This window comes from Amblyomma americanum, chromosome 7, assembly GCF_052857255.1.
Source record: "Amblyomma americanum isolate KBUSLIRL-KWMA chromosome 7, ASM5285725v1, whole genome shotgun sequence".
Classification (NCBI taxonomy): domain Eukaryota; kingdom Metazoa; phylum Arthropoda; class Arachnida; order Ixodida; family Ixodidae; genus Amblyomma; species Amblyomma americanum.
Window position 1 is genome coordinate 168514312 of NC_135503.1, and position 17402 is coordinate 168531713.

Consider the following 17402-nt stretch of genomic DNA (forward strand, 5'->3'; position numbering starts at 1 on the left):
CATTGAGAACATGCTTGCTCGTTGCCGCCGCGTGAACGAGGCCATGCTTGAAGCCGACCGCGTTCGCCATGTCCTGAAAGGCATCGGCTCGTTCACCTTCACTGCTCTAGCCGCCTGGAGTCCTTCCTGGATAGAGGACATTCGCACCACCTTCCAGCGTCTTGACGACCTGCAGTCGAACCGGCTTCAAGAAACGTTGGATTCTCCCCCTTCTACCATTTCAGACTCGCGCACACTCATTTGCTCCATAATATCCTAATAACTCCATGGCGCGATTTCTTCGTCTGCCGCCAATTTCCTACCTTCTCCTACTGACCCAATTTGCGCGCCATGATCAAAGATGAGCTGTCCCCGCTATTGCGTCCAGTTAATAAAGATCCCCCTGTCTTCCGCTGCCTCCCGACGTATGCTGAAGCTGCTGCGACACCACCGTCACCTTTCCTGCCTTCTCTTTCTGAACCTGTGAATCACAACCTCGCCACTCTTTCTTCAAGACCTTCCGCCGCTGCTTATCCTCCTGTGTGGAGTCACCGTTCACCCGTCCCCTATGTTTTTACTGCGGAATTAATGGCCATGTCGCCCGAGTCTGTAGCCAGCGAATGCGTGACGAACCTGCAGGTCACATTGATTTCCGACACGTCGACAAGTACTTGCAGTTTCCGTACCGCCCGAACTACGATAATCGTCGCTCTCCTTCAGCGCCGCCTCCTACTGATCAAGCTTCACACGTCCGTGGATCACGCCGCAGCTGCCCTTCACCTTTCCGTCGCTCTTCACCGCCTCTTCACACCTTCTCAGCTCTCAAACTGCCGCCCGGAAAACTGACTAGAGCAGTTTGAGGTAGTAAAACTGCACCACGACCTAATCCGGCAAGTCCTCCGCCGGCCCCGTCCAATATGTTTTTCGTAGAAATTGAAGGAACTCTTGTGGAAGCACTAATCGATACCAGCGCCGCTCTCTGCCATCCGATCCGACCTGCGCTTACTTTTGAAAAACGTCCGTACTCCGTACACCGCATTTCCGTGCTGCTAATGAGGCTCCGATAAATCCTTCAGTACAGTGTACAGCTCGGATCTCAATCAACGAGATTTGCCACCACATCGAACTGGCTGTGCTGTCTTCCTGTGCTCATTAGCTCATTCTTGGCTGAAATTACCGTTCATCAGTGTCCGCTTTTATAACGCGCGGCCAGCCATCTCGCGATTAATGAAACCACAATCTGTGACCTGTCTGACCGGACGCCTCGCTTCTTGGTTACAGCCGCTGACCATGTCCTGTATCATGGCTGTGACGATGTCATTCGTTTTCTCCGCCCACATTAGCAATGGGGACGCATTGGTTGTATTGAGCCAACGCTTTCTGCCCCGACGAATTTTTATTGCTTTGTCGCTTCTTCGTTTTTCACGCGGTTCACCACTACGCCTCGAACAGTACGCGTGAGCGTATTCTTCTGCGCCAAGGATCTACTGTCGCTTCAATCGCCAGCGTTCAGCCTATGACTATTCTCTCGCTTCACAAAGCCGCACAAGCCGCATCCTCCTCTGCTTTCTTTGGTAAGGCACTTCCCCCTACCACCAGCTTCGACCTCAGCTCAGATCAGGCACAAGCCTTGGTCGCCGTCTTAAAGAAGCACGCCCGTTCCTTTGACATACATTTCCCTGTTTTGGGCCAAACATGTACAACCACCCACCACATCGGAACTGACGGCTCGGGGAGCGTCGGTCGCCTCCCGTACCGGTGTCTAGTTCCGAACGCCAGATTATCCAGGCCAATGTTCCTGACATGCTGAATCGTAACATCACCCACCATTAGTTGTACTGAGCCAGCGCTTTCTGTCCCAACGAATTTTTATTGTTGTGTCGCTTCGTTTTTCACGCGGTTCGCCACTACTGGCCGCCTCAAACACTACGCGTGAGCATATTCTTCTGCGCTAAAGATCTACTGTCGCTTCAATCGCCAGCGTTCAGCCTATGACTGTTCTCTTGCTTCACAAAGCCGTACAACCAGCCTCCTCCTCTGCTTCCTTTGGTAAGATACTTTCCGCTAATACCAGCTCCGACCGCACCTCAGTTCAGGCACAAGCCTTGGTCGCCGTCTTGAAGAAGCACGCCTGTTCCTTTGACATACATTCCCCAGTTTTGGGCCAAACATGTACAACCACCCACCACATCGGAACTGACGGCTCTGGGAGCGTCGGTCGCCTCCCGTACCGGGTGTCTAGTTCCGAACGCCAGATTATCCAGGCCAATGTTCCTGACATGCTGAATCGTAACATCACACTTCCTTCATCCACTCTTTGGTTCTCACCAGTCGTGTTAGTGCAGAAGAATGGTTCTGTACGTTTAACCGAATATTGTGCTCTGAACAACATCACTCCCAAGGATGTACACCCTTGCCTTGCATTGACGACACCCTTTACTGCTTACAGGAAGCTAAATTTTGCTCTAGCCTCGACCTGCGATCCGGTTCCTGCCAAATCCCTATTCATGAAGGTGACAAACAAAAGACAGCGATCACCAGCCCGTATGGCTTGTACGAATTCAACGTTATGCGTTTTGGGTTGTGCAACGCTCCTGCTACGTTCGAGCGCACGATTGATACAGTTGTGCGGGGCTTCAAAGGAAAAGCTTGCCTTTGTTACCTGGGTGATGTCACCTTTTCGCCGACCTTTCGTGACCACCTTCAACGCCTGTATGATGTTCTTCATTCATTCATTCATTCATTCATTTATTCATTCATTCATTCATTCAATCATTCAATCTTTCATTCATACTGTCAGCCTTTCTCAGGCTATTACATGAGTGCAAAATCTAATAAACACACATTCAAAGCAAGGTACATTTCATTACTAGAACGTCCAGAGAAAAGACACAAAAGAAAAATGAAACCGTAGATAAGAAAACGCATGTTCTGAGGCAGAACTATTATACTGGTGTATCACGGTCTAGGTATGATTTCAGGCTTTCTAGAAAAGCATCGAGGGAATTAATATTTCCAATGGAGCCAGGCAGCAAGTTCCATTCTTTGATAACACTAGGACAAAAGCTGTACTTAAAACAATCATTATAGGAACGCGGCCCAGGAATGTACATGCTATAGCGATGTCTTGATGTCTCATTAGGGTGTATTGCAAATTAGGCTGATGTGTTGATATGAAAAAGGACATGAATAAAGAGGTAAAGGAACTTCAGCCTGTCTACCTTTGTGCAGTATTCAAGACTTTTAAGGTTTGCTAATTTTCATAATTCCGTCTGTGAATGAGACCGGCGATATTAACTGAAGATTGAACGGGGAGCGAGTTTCTGAACTTTCTAAATTTTCATTTTGTTAGACGCAGTGTACTGACCCCAAACCATTTTGAAATATTCTATTACAGGTTTTACGACGGTATTATAATTGAGAGTTTTTTCATCGGAAGTTGCATTACGGATTTTGCGTCTTAGTGCCAAAATTGCTTTGTGTGCCTTGGATCACACGTTATTTAAGTTTGTATTCCTGTATTGGTCAGAAGTGAAGGTTAAGCCGAGATATTTATGCTCTTGTACTCTATTAATTGGTTTACCTGCCATGGAGTAAGGATATATCATTATATTTTACGGATTTGTCAGAGTTAAGCACCATTTGCCACTTAGCACACAAATTTTCTATGCATGCAGATTCGCGTTCAGTTCTTGATCAGTTCAGATCTTAATTGTTTTTTATACCACACAACCATCAGCGAACTGTCTGATTGCAACTGTTATAGATTTTGGGAGATCATGTATGAAAACCAGGAATAAAAAGGGGCCCAAGACACTTCTGTGTGGAACCCCTGAAACCACCGGGGAAGAAGACGATATACTAGACGAGGAGACGTAGGAAGAAAACCTGTTTGTTATTTTGGAGTTCCTGAATATAGCATTATTCTTTAGCATCAACTATGGATGGGATACCCTATCGAATGCTTCTGAAAAGTACAGGAATAATGTTTGAGATTGACAATGGTAGTTTATTCTTTCGAAAAGATCGTGAACGATTTATATGAGCTCGGCCTTTTCTTAACCCATGTTGAGTAGGATGAAATGTATTATTATTTTCAACATACGCCACAACGTGTCTAAATAGAAAATGTTCAAGCAACTTATAACATGTACAAAGGAGAGAAATTGGTCGGAAATTATTGATAATCGATGTAGAGAAACTCTTAAGGATCAGATTAACTTTTGCATACATTCAAGCGGACGGGAAAGAACCTGTGGATATTTGAAAACCTTTTGTCAGGTATTTAGCAACCAACTCTGCATATCTGGACAGGAATTCGATGGCGCTTCCACGGAGGGCCTGGGATTTTCTTTACAGACAATTCAAGCAGCAAGTTAAGCCCTCCTTGCTCTTAAGAATTGAACTGGAGGGCAGCCAGGCGCGTCTGCTACTTTTGGTGGCAATTTGTCGTTAGAAGTGAAGACGGATGAAAAAAAACGAGTTAAGGTTTTCAGCTCTTCCTGTGTTATTTTTATCTCCATTTTGTCGAGGCTTCGCAGGAATAACATAGCACCAATATTTGCTAGGTGCCTCGATTGAAAATGTTTTCAGTCTTACATTGTAGAACTTCTCCTTAGCCACCTTGACAAGACGCTTGATTCCTTACTCATTTGATTATTGACACTGCTCTCACAAGGGAGAGACTTAATCCTGTTTGCCCTCAGTTTTCGTTTTAATTTCCGTTTCATATGTATGATTTCTCTTGTCATCCGGGGATTCTTCTTTCTTGTACATTTTAAACCCTTGAAAATAAATTGCTTAATACAGTGCTCCACTATGTTTGAAAAGTAAGCCCATAGTTTGTTGACTGCAGCACCACTATCAGCAAGATGCATAAAATCATCAAATGAACCTTCGAGGCATTCCAACACACTAACATCGTCAGCGGCCGCGAAGTTTACTATGCGAATGATCTGGCACCATACCTAAAGCAATTATTACCATTTTGTGATCTGATATACTTTCGTAGGGTTCACAGGTACAAATATATAGTAGCAGTTCTGAGGATACAAAGATGAAGTCAAGAAGTGATGACGTTGTTTCGCATACTCTGGTGTAACCTTCTGCAACTTGAGTTATGCTGTAGCAATATGTAAGCTTAATTAGTTCTTCACAGATAGGCATATTCGTTGGACTAAAGGAAAGTGTATTCCAATCAATTCCGGGCAAAATAAAATCACCAAAAAGTAGGATTGGGTCATCCGGTTTGAAATTCATGTCCATGAAATTTTTTAAGCTAACAAGCATGTCTACAGAGGAGTTTGGAGCTTTTTGTACACCACCTACAAATCCCTAGCGGTTATTTACTTTAATTTTTTTCCATATTGATTATAGTTTACTTGAACGATCTAACACAGAAAATACTATATCGCTTTTGACCATGATTTCCACTCCACCCCCTCTTTCTATCCAATCTCTTCTCACTATTGTATAATTAGGCGGCGTGACGTCCTCGTCCGATACATCTTGATGTCGCCAAGTTTCAGTTTTTTTTAGTATACGTGGTTGATCGTCTTCCAAGATAATGCTCTCAATGGCAGTTTCTTTGTTTGCAATGCTTCTTGCGTTTATATTTGTAGCCATAATGCGGAGAATTATTGACAGAATTATTGAGTCAAATATGCTCGCTTTCTTTTGGGGTGTGACACTTCACTCTCTGACCGGTTACTTCAGCCCAAACATAAAGGTCGTCGCCAATTTTGATCTTATCAAAAAGTAAGTTAACTTTCTCGCCGTTGGTGTTCTCCACATCTGACCATTTCCACAGCTTTTTGCGGATATCAACAACTCTTTTAGAATAGACCTCTGATATGCTTATTTGACTACCTTTGAGCAAGTGTCAGTTCTACATAATTTTTATCTTATCTATAAAATCATTAGTTTCAGGATAACAGGACAGTTCTTGCCCGACGTTTTCTTTCCTAATCTATGAATTCTTTCGATAGCATTTAGATTGTGCAAAATTTTTCCCCGAATATATTGTTATTTACCTTCTTCAGCAAAATCTCTTACCATTCGCGCCCTTCCTCTTTTACTCCTCCAATTATGAGGTTGTTGCGACGAGACCGATTTCCTAAATCGTCAAGCTGCCTCGAGATACTATTAATGGTCATGCAGTGACCTTCCACTGCAGTTTCTTAGTCGTCAAGCCTTTTGTGTGTTCCGTCAAGGCTACGCAGTTTGTTTTCAGTAGTCTGAAGCCTGGTTTGTATATCAAGAATGCGTATCTCAAAGTTTGGCTTTGCTGATTATCTGCGATTTTGGACAATATTTCCTTTTTGTGTGCTAATTAGTTCATTGAACATTTCTTCAGTAAGAGGGACGGGGTTGTATTCAGTGTCTCCACACAGCTTGAGTAAAACGACTACCATCGAAAAACAGTCACACAGCTAATGCAAGAGCTGATGTGGACACGCAAGCACCATTATACAAGGGTTACTACTAACAAAACAATACTTTTCATCCCCAACGTGCATAGGTAGGGGTACAATTTGCGACATTGTCACGGCCGTGCCGCCGTGTCCACTGGAGCAGGAGCTCCCAGAAGTGCCTTTTATATCCACTAGTCTTGTTGTAACGTAGTGGTGTGGTGACGTCAGCGTGCCCGAAGATAGTGCACCATAGTCTTTATCCACGTGCGGGAGGCAGAGAATATCGAAGTCGGGTGAAGAACCGCAGAACGAGCTGTACTCAAAGTGCCATTGCGCCGCACTGATTCCGTCAAGGGGCAGGCAACATCCTTCAGCAGGAAATGATGCCGATTCGCCAAAAACGAGGAGCAAGCAGCCAGGGAAAACCAGCACAGGTAGAGGTCCGTTTGGTGACATCGTCACGGCCGTGCCGCCATGTCCACTGAAGCAGGAGCTTGCAGGAGCGCCTTTTATATCCACTGGCCCTGCTGTCCCGTGATGGCGTGGTGACGTGCGTGCCCGAAGATAATACGCCGTAGTCCTTGTCCACTTATCCACGTGCGGGAGGCGGAATATATCGAAGTCGGATGAAGATGCGCACAACGAGCTGTAGCCAAGTGGCCAATGAGCCGCGTTGATTCAGTGAAGGTGCAGGCAGCATCCTTCAGCAGGAAATGATGCCGATTCGCCAAAAACTAGGAGCAAGCAGCCAGCGAAAACCTGCACAGGTAGAGGTCCGTTTGGTGACATCGTCACAGCCGTGCCGCCGTGTCCACTGAAGCAGGAGCTTGCAGGAGCGCCTTTTATATCCACTGGCCCTGCTGTCCCGTGATGGCGTGGTGACGTGCGTGCCCGAAGATAGTACGCCGTAGTCCTTGTCCACTTATCCACGTGCGGGAGGCGGAATATATCGAAGTCGGATGAAGATGCGCACAACGAGCTGTAGCCAAGCGGCCAATGAGCCGCGCTGATTCAGTGAAGGTGCAGGAAGCATCCTTCAGCAGGGAACGATGCCGATTCGCCGAAAACGAAGAGCAAGCAGCCAGCGAAAACCTGCAAAGGTAGGGGTACGTTCGGTGACATTGTCATGGCCGTGCCGCCGTATCCACTGAAGCAGGAGCTTGCAGGAGCGCCTCTTATATCCACTGGCCTTGCTGTCCTGTAATGGCGTGGTGATGTCAGCGTGCCTGAAGGTAGTACGCCGTAGTCCTCCTTATCCACGTACGGGAGGTGGAATATATCGAAGTCGGATGAAGATGCGCAGAACGAGCTGTACCCTTGGGGCTATTACGTCCCGTTGATTCCGTCAAGGTGCAGGCAGCATCCTTCAGCAGGGAACGATGCCGATCCGCCAAAAACTAAGAGCAAGCAGCCAGCGATAACCTGCACAGGTAGGGGTACATTTGGTGACATTGTCACGGCCGTGCCGCTGTGTCCGAAGATGCTTGGAGGGGCTGGCCTTCATCTGAATAATAAAAAAATGTCGCTTTGCCTCCAAATCCATGAAAGTGCTTGGGCATGTCTTCAGTAGAGATTGCACCCGCCCTGACCCCGATAAACTTGCGGCTGCTTCGCATTTCCTGCGTCCATCTAGTTACAAAGAGCTTCGCAGTTTCTTTGAATTGGCATCCTACTTTCGCATCTTCATCCGCCACTTCGCCTCCATCGCGTCTCCTATACACAAACATCTGACAGCTGGAAAACATTTCGTCTGGTTGGTGGATTGCGAGGCAGCATTTGGAGAACTTAAACAAGCTCTGACGTCTGATCCAGTACTCTGCCATTTTGATGAGTCTGCTTCCAAACATTATGCACACCGATGCCGGCGGCCACTGTCTTGGAGCTGTGCTTTTGCAGCGACAAGTTTAATCCGCCGAAAAGGTTGTTGCCTACGCGAGTCGTACACTGTCTCCAGAACCATACCATCACCGAAAAGGAATGTCCCGCCTTGGTCTCGACCGTTCAAATATTTTGCCCCTATCTCTATGGCCGCCACTTCACAGTCGTTAGTGACCACCATGTTTTTTGATGGTTGTCATCCTTAAGAACCTATCTGGGTTGCTCGGGCGCTGGATTCTCCGCCTCCAGAAATTCAATTTCACCATCAATTACAAATCTGGCAACTATCATAAGGACGCCAACGCTCTTTCTCTTTGCCCGCTCACTTCGCCGCCACTCCCAACAAGGTCGTCTCCAGCTCCAGGACGTCCTGAGGATAACCCGTCTCCTGCCGTGACAACTGCCCACATTGATTTCGTCTTCCCATCCATGTCCAGAGATTTCGCCTCGGAACAACAGGCAGATACTGACTGCCGAATGCTCATCAATCGGCTCAACGGTGCAACGCAGCCTCCGGACGCGCGACTGCGCCGCCAACTCTCAATTTCTCGATACAGATAGGCATGCTGCTCCGGCACAATAACAAACCTCTCGGCCAATTCTGGGTTCCTGTTGTTCTCCATCCCCTTGGCCGTCAACTTTTGCGAGCGTTCCACAATGATTCGAAGGCTGGTCACCTGGGCTTCCGGAAGACCTACGATTGCCTTAAAAACCCTTCTTTTGGCTGAGCCTTTCGACTAGCGTTAGAAAATACGTTGCCACCAGTGTTCCCTGCCAACACAATAAACTTTCAACGTCTCCTTCTGCGGATTTCCTACAACCACTTCCTTGCCCAGTCACTCCGTACGACGTGGCCGGCATCGACCTATATTGACCTCCGCCGTTGACACCTGCGGAAAATCGCTTAGTTACCTCCGTTGACCGCCTCACTCGATATGCAGAAACTGCTGCTCTTTCTTCCGTCTCGGCTGCAGAGATCGCGAATTTTTTCCCGCACGCCATTTTTCTGCGCCACGGAGCTCCTCGTGTTCTCAGCGACCGCGACAAGGCAAGCCGTCTTGGAGCAAGTTCTTCTGGCTCGAATACCATCCACAAAAGAACCTCTGCTTTTCATCCCCAAACTAATAGCCTCACCGAACTCTTCCATCGAACCGTTTTGGACATGCTCTCTACCTTCATTCAACCTGACCGTACCAATTGGGACTCCCTGTTTCCACTTTTTACCTTTGCCTACAATACAGCGCTGCACCGAACGACCCGTTACTCTCAATTTCTCTTTGTTTGTGGCCGCTCCCTTACTGTCATCTTGAAAGCACCTTTCTTTTTCCGCCGTCTCTTCTCCAGCACCTTCGCACGAACAATCTACTTCCCGCCTCGTCCACTGCCGCGAACTTGGCGACTGAACATGGACGCTTGTCAGGCCTCCCGAAAATGCAGTTATGACCTTGCCCATCGTCAAGTTTCTTATTCCCTTCCCCAGGTGATAAGATTAAACGGTGGACACCAGTGCGCACAATAGGGTTATGCAAAAACTTATGAGCCGCTATATTGCTCCGTATACAATGCTCCAACAAACGTCGCCTGTTAACCATCGTGTCGCACACGTTTCATCTGATCGTCGCTGTCTTGGCATCGAGAGCGTCTACTTGTCGCGCCTCAAGCCCTTTGCGCGTCGCCCGTCATCCTTCTAACTAGCAACCAGGATGGTCGCTTTCATCCTCGGGGGGAGGGGGCAATTATTGTAAGCATTTTGCGTGACCCTCATCTTCATTTGCCTATACCCATCATCTCCCATCGTCGTCTTCGTCGTGAACAGCATTGACGCGGCTGGGAATAAAGCTTGCTCCGGGCATTCACTAGTTCACAATATCAATATACTCGGCGAATGTCAGAACAGCTTCAGAAGCAATAGCTGCTTACATGATAGCCTCTTGGTGCTGACCCAATGCTTGGAAAGGGCATAGTGGACAGCAGGGCCTCGTATTTAGCCTTCTGGAGATAAGCTGTCTCTATGAAAACATAAATAGGGAATTCCTGTGGAAGACACTCAAAGATGAACATATACGTCATGAGATAATTGATTACCTAAAGGAAATCTTCAGACATAATAACGTGGAAATTGCATGGGGAGGGTTCAGAACTACGTTAGCCGCCGAGGTATGAAAATGATTACGGCAGAGCTTTTAGTTCCAAGTTGATTGATACGATAAATATGAAAAGCGGGCTGCAAGAATGTAATAAAGGTTAGGGTCTATGACACAGCTTAGATGGAGAGCTGTAGAACAGCGGCTCCGTGGTTTAATGTATGTTGAACTTACTGTAGCCTCAAAGATTTACAGACTCTGGTCCGTTCTTGTGGAGACAGAAGAGATGCTCTAGGCTTGACGTATAGCGCAATAAAGTACTTAAAATACAAGGCTAGCAGACACCCAGACTTCCGAACTTTAAATACCTCGGAGTATGAGTAAACGAAGGGCAGATATGCAAGGATAAGCGTGAACACACTGGCAAAATACAAAAATCTCGCACCTTGAGTTCGGCGCATGATGGACTGAGCTGCCTATGTGCCATAAAACACAACACACAATACACACGAACATCTCGGTGTGCGGAGGAAGCAAGTTGAGATATACATTTAAAAGATGAATACACTCTTGAGGAGAAAGGGTGAAGGAGAAGGGCCTTGGCAATGGAACAACTGGCATTATGGAAGTATAATAGATATGAAGTACTGAGAGGTATTCGGAAAGGAATATTGATGCCAAGACTTGCTTTTGGGAATGTTTTGTGCCTAGGGGCAGCAGTTCGATTGGGACAAGAAATAAATGAAAGAGCTGTTGTCAATTATTCGCGCGCTTTTGTGTGCTCTCCCAGACACCCTTAGAGCGTGTGGGGGTAGCGGTCTCGGTCACAAAGGAGATGCCCTCGACTCAGTGTGGCAAGCTCAGCCGGAGACCAGCTACCAAGTGACAAGGAGGTTAGTCGTTTGGTGCCCAGCTTTCGCCGGTCGCAAGCCAGAGAATGGGTCAGAGCCAAAACTTCACAAAACAAAACAAAGTTTATACAGCAAACAGACGATACAGAGGATTTCACAATCACTCGTCCGCGCACATGCAAAGCGATTTACAATACGATGCAACTCGCACAAAGTAACACTCGAGAGAGATTACAATACAACAAAAATCTTTGCACCTTAAGTGCACAGAGAGAGAGAAACAAACAAAACACAATTTCTTCACCGGGCACTGTGACAGTCCGACGACCTGTTGAACACGACGGAGCCGATCCGCAGACTGGCGCACGATGCCTCGCTGGTCCGTGGCTGGGCGAGTGGTGTTCTCCCCGGAGTCGAGCGGGCGCGCTTCTCGGAAGCTTAAACGGCGGCTCGGGCTAACGGACAGCGGTTACAGCCCCTCATTTTTATTTATTTATTTTTATTTAGAACATACTGCAGGCCTACAGTAGGCCCAAGCAGGAGGGGCGAGTACATAATATATGCAAAAAAGAACAGGTTTAGCAAAATTGAAAAAATGTTAAATACAAGGTGTAACACAAAATACAGCAATAAATACAAGGCTCAGATGCAAAATACAAAAAGTGAACGAAAAAAACGGCTCTCAAATTAAATGCTGTGAAGAAAACATTGATTCAAAAGAATCAGCTCTGGTTAAGAGATCTGGCGAACACCTGTTCCACTCCTCAATGGTGCGTGGAAAAAATGAGCATTTAAAGGCGTTAATCCTAGCACTGTAAGGGGTTAATGATTGTGTATGATGATTTCGTGTTTGGCGCGTAGTGTTAGGTTTAAGGAAGGTTTATAGGCGTGCTCCGCGTCTGTTCGTTCTTCGCGACAAGGCAGGCGCGCACATACATGCAATATCAACTGCACAATTTCCTTCTCCTTCTCGCGTCGGGCGCGCGACCCCATTGGTCGAGCGCTAAATCCGGATTTGAGAAGTTTCCAGGTCATTCTCGGGATGCGCCGTTGTCGACGCGAGAGAAAAGGGGAGAGAGAAACACTTAGCGCGGTCAAAGCTACGCCTTCTGTATACACAATGGGTAGAATGTACTCCGACCTTCTGGAACAATCGACGGCGCACGCGGCCGTATTTCCTTTTTCGCCGCGCCGGTGAGCAAAGCGGAAAGGGGAGCAGCACAAAGAAGGTTACGCGCTCTCCGGGGTTCCTTCTCCGCTGTTCGTTTTCTCTACAACGCGCGCGGGCGCGATTGCTTTCGCGGTGCTCCGGTTTTGTTTCGAATATGCGCCGGATATTTTGACAGTTGTTGAACGATTAGCACTAAGTTCCTACGGCAAAACAACAAATGCACCATTACATGCGTACGTATAGGCTGGGCATAGTTCGAAGCAGAGGAAGCTCAGAGCAAAATACTGTACAAAGAGCGCTCAAAGAAAATGAACGATAACAAATGGGCATCTAAGATATTCAAATACTTATATAGAAACAGCATTCGTACTCAGTGGCGCAAAACGTTTAAAAACTAACCAGTATGTATGTAAGAAACGAGCACTGAAAAATGAAGAGATTTACACAGCAGCCAAAATCGCAACACTTACGAACTTGTCTAACTGAAAATCAAGCAGACTTAGAACTATATCGACATCGGAAATGACAAAGGAGGAAAGAATCATCCTATCAAAATTCTATAGGCAGCGTTCTACTCTGGAAAAACGGATCAGGATGTTTTTAGAAGGCGTAGCTGCAATACGAAAATTGACCAAGATTATGACACATGTGCCCTGCTTGGTAAATCAGGCGAAAGAATTGGACATCTTATATTATAATGTGGAAATTTCCATCCGGGTGTGCATGCAGGCACAGTAACTTTACATGAGTCCTTAGGGATTAGAGATAAAGGTCACATGAATGAGTCTACCTTGGATGTTAGAATAAACTGAATGCAAGATTGATGGCTCAAATGCGAGGCGGTGCCGTAAGATTTAAAGGGGGGATTTAAAATTGTGTTTCAAAATGGCGAATCATAGACGATAGCTTCAAGTTTGTGGGAGTGCTAAAAACATAGGCGGAAAAAATTGGAGGGGAGACTTAACCTTCGCTTTAAGGGACTGACACGGTGGCGCAATGCGTTGATTCCCGATATATGAAGAATGTCATTCTCTACTTGACATTCTTAGAGCCCTGGGAGTCCTCAGACTCCTCCTTGCTTAGTGGTGCAGCGGTGAAGCGATGCGCCCCTTCCCTGCGATGGCAGGTGCTCTCAGCGAAGGGCCTTGTGTCACTCAGGCTTGCATTCTGGAGCTAACAATCATTAATTTAGCAGCAAGCTGCCACGATGGGTAGTTCGCACATGATTCGTTGGGCAGGGTGTGATGAAGCAATAAGATCGCGTAACCTAGTCCGCCGACCTGCCTCCTCGGTTGGTCTGTGTGGACCACCTGCCAGAGCCATGCCCGTGAATTTTCGCTGACAACGGCAACATCGACAACGCCGACACCGCATTTTCTGAGGAACGGGGTTTCTAACGCCATCGCGCTTAAAGCCGAGCATAGGGGCAACTATCGCCACTTTTTTACAAAATGGACTCTCCTACCTTCTATGCGATCATCCATTGACAGTGTTTTAACATGAAATCAATAACTGGAGCGGACAACTTTTGAGAACATGCTAAAAAAACTAGCCGCATTCCAAGGCCCCCTTCCTAAGCTGCACCCCTCCCTCTCTTCACTGTCGGTCAGCAAGGCGGATATTTGGGCGTGTTGGTTAGTATTCATAATTTTGCTCATTGGGCAACAAGAACGGGACTAAGAGCGCTTGTTTGTGTTAGTTTTTCGTCTCGTGCCCCATTCTTCTTGCGCTCTGAGCAAAATTATGAATTCAGCGCTTGTTTGTGTTAGTCTTTCCTCTCGTGTGCTGTTCTTGTTGCGCTGTAAGCAATATGGTGTTCACTGTCGGCTCCTTCGTAGGACCGAAGATGGCATGTACAACACCAGAGGAGTTTCTTGAAGTGGTTCAAATATAAGAACGGATGTCCCCTGGCGTACGTAGTGCGAGCGAGCTGCTGCATCGCGCCTGTCTCCAGGGGAACATCTTTCGGACCCTTCCGCTCTTGAGAAAAAAGGCACGCTACTCACTGGGCTTCTTTGTTTCTCCTGCATCACCTGAAGAACTGGGGCCTCCTCCACCTGAACCAGACGGACCTTCTTCCGCGGACTCGCTGCTTTTGTTGGCTGGATCGTCTAAGCAAGAAAAAAATACAAAAACGAGTGGCACTGGAATTTCTTCGTAGCAGACGGCGACGATAACACTTTGCCACCGATGATGATGATTAATTTGGATGGCGCAAGGTCATCTGTGGCCAAAGAGCGCCATGGCACGAGGTTTTTCTTTTTACCATATCCAAGCATCCAGAGGTTTTTTGTTACCAGATTCTTTTCGTGCTCGTTTGCGGGTGATGGAGCTTTCCAGAAAGCTTTTACAGGCACAGAAACTGCAACTAGGGGCGCAGCGACAAGTCATGAGGAAGAGGCCGCAGCACTGCAAAATTGAGGCATAAGCTGCTGCTGCACTGAAAGCATTTACTGGCCTATGTGTTTCTTAGGCCTCTATCATGTGAACTTGTGTGTCATGCAGATAATTCACTGGGCACTTCTGAGAGGAAAAAGAAAGATTGGAGAAAGACATGGGTTGGCAATAATGTCATGATTGATCGTCAGGGCTGCCGTGTGACGCTTGAAGGAACTTATTCCGACTTTACTACAACGTAACGTCAGTAAGAATTATCTAGGAGGTAAAAATATAATATGATGAGTATGAGGGCCCAGGGTTAGTCCAAGGCGGTGGGGCCCATGAGATAGACGGTCATGGAAAGCTGTACCGCGGCTCTTTTGCCTCCAATGAAGAGCAAAAGTTGCAGGTGCTGCACTGTGGTTACGCGCTTCCGACGGCGCACGCGACCAGTGCATGGCTACATGAGAGAACTTATTGCTGCTTGGAAGTGCGGGTATCGCTATTTGACAATCTCTATAGAGAGTGTTTTTTAGAGGGAGTATGTTCGGCAGAACCTGGGAGAGCCACCGTGAGGAATATAAAATTTTACATCGAAATTAGAACTCCTCTATCACATGATCCGTACTACTAATAAACTCGAAAACCGTTTGAAGGCAGACGTTCACAACAAATATGACGCACCCGGCTTTGTAATTCACTCCACATATTTGTGTTCTCAAATATCATACCTACTCGACAAATATTTAGTACACAAAAAGTACGGGCGATATTTAGGCCTGCTTACATAATCTGAATGCGAAACCAGTGTCTCATCGTGACCTCTGTTGGGTGGTTATTTAAATTTCTCAATTCAATTCAGTTCTTTACTTTTCCAGAAATAATTTATCCTGGAAAGAGTCAAGAGCTAAAAGCTGTCTCGACCGCTAGCCTAAGCCCATGACCCCTTCTACAAGGCAGTAGTGGTTTACAGCAACAGGTAGTGTCCATATTAATTGACATCAAGAAATGCAAAGAACAATGAGTGATACAATAGCAGAAATGCAAATAAATTATTAACTAAACAGCATATTATTTCAAAATGTGTTTACAATAACTGTACTTATAGTTTTGAACACAGCACAATACCAAGAAGAGAAGTTAAGCAGACAGAAATATAAAGAAAAATAGAATTCATACATGAAGTCGAGAGTGTGACGGAATCCCGTCTGGCCGGGGGGATACATTTCAACTGGTCGGCGTCTCTTTGTTTTGAAAAGAATTCATACATGTTCATGAAAAACAGCTCTTGCAAATAAAAAGGTAAACACGCATAGCCATTTATTCTTTATTAGAGAATACATTCTCAGTTCTTTTACGCCGCAACTCATCGCACATTTATGCTCATTTAGAATAAAAGGCATATTATGCTGTAATGACTGAAATTTATAATTATTTCAGAATTTCGGGCGGACCCAGACATCATTACGTGTGGATAGTGTAACATGTCTTCTTTTTAGAGATCCTAGATTCATTAAAAAAATCTTGGAAAGCTACAGTGGAAAATTAAAAAGAGCGGAGCAGGCGATACGGATACATATAATCAGCAGTAACGATGTTGTAACTTATAAAAGCACTTCGCGTGGGAGACAGCTAGTCAAGGTTTGCGATATGTCGCATGATCCTCTTTTGAAGTACAACTATCTTTGCAACGTTTGCTTTTGTCGTTGTAGCCCATACTAGACCCCAGTAGTCGATATGTGAAGCAAACAGTGCGTGATAAATTTGGATTTTGGCCTGTGTTGTAAGAAGATGTCAGCAGCGAGATAAGATTCCCGTCACTGCGGCTTGTTTTCTACAAACAGCTTCTATGCGTTTCTCCCAAATTAAGTTTGAAGAGAACGTAACCCCGAAAATTTTATGTTCATTCACTTCTTGGCCCTCGCATCTGACGGCTTGTCATGTTTTGACTGTCTTAGTTTTAGCTCTAAATATTACTACTTTTGTCTTCTGAGGATTTATCCTTATGCAATTTAAATTGGACCTCATGTGTAATTTGTAAAGTATTTGATTATATTTTATGATTAAATCGTCTACATTAGGACCCGAAATTATTACGCTGCTGTAGTCTGTAGTCTGCATATATGACAGAATTTTACATTTCAATCAATGTTCACGGTATCATTTATATATATATATATATATATATATATATATATATATATATATATTCAAAGTTGAAAACGCTTCATTTAGCCATAGATTTATTTTGAGTCGACGTTTCGGACAGAGCCTGTCCTTTCTCAAGACTGAAGTTACAGGGGTCTTCTTCCTCTTCTTAAGGAGTTGGCACTGGCACACATGTACGACACATGAACAAAAGAAACAAACGGTGGCAAAGAATACTAGAAAACATACAGATAGAAAGGAAAAAAAGGGGGAACAAATAAAAAAGAAAAACGTGTTGTACCCCGCCGCCCACCCCGAAGCCGCAGGGAGCCGACCCCGGACGAGGGAAACAAAAAAAAGGAAAACACGGAGCGGGAGAGGATAATGGCTACCCATCAAGGCAACAGAGCGGCGGCGTGTAAGGTGGACAGGAGCAGACCGTGGCGGGATCGCCCTACACACAAAAGTTAAAGACGCGTGCACTCGCGTGCCCCGTACA

General features: G+C 46.0%; 1 protein-coding gene across 1 annotated transcript in view; it reads right to left on the reverse strand.

The window, feature by feature from the left end:
* The window catches only part of LOC144097579 (uncharacterized), a 955709-nt gene that overhangs the window by 849308 nt on the left and 88999 nt on the right, over positions 1 to 17402 (reverse strand). The window contains exon 2 of the mRNA XM_077630249.1: positions 14383 to 14487. The gene's annotated coding sequence lies outside the window, so the exon portion shown is untranslated. The remainder of the gene's footprint in view (positions 1 to 14382; positions 14488 to 17402) is intronic.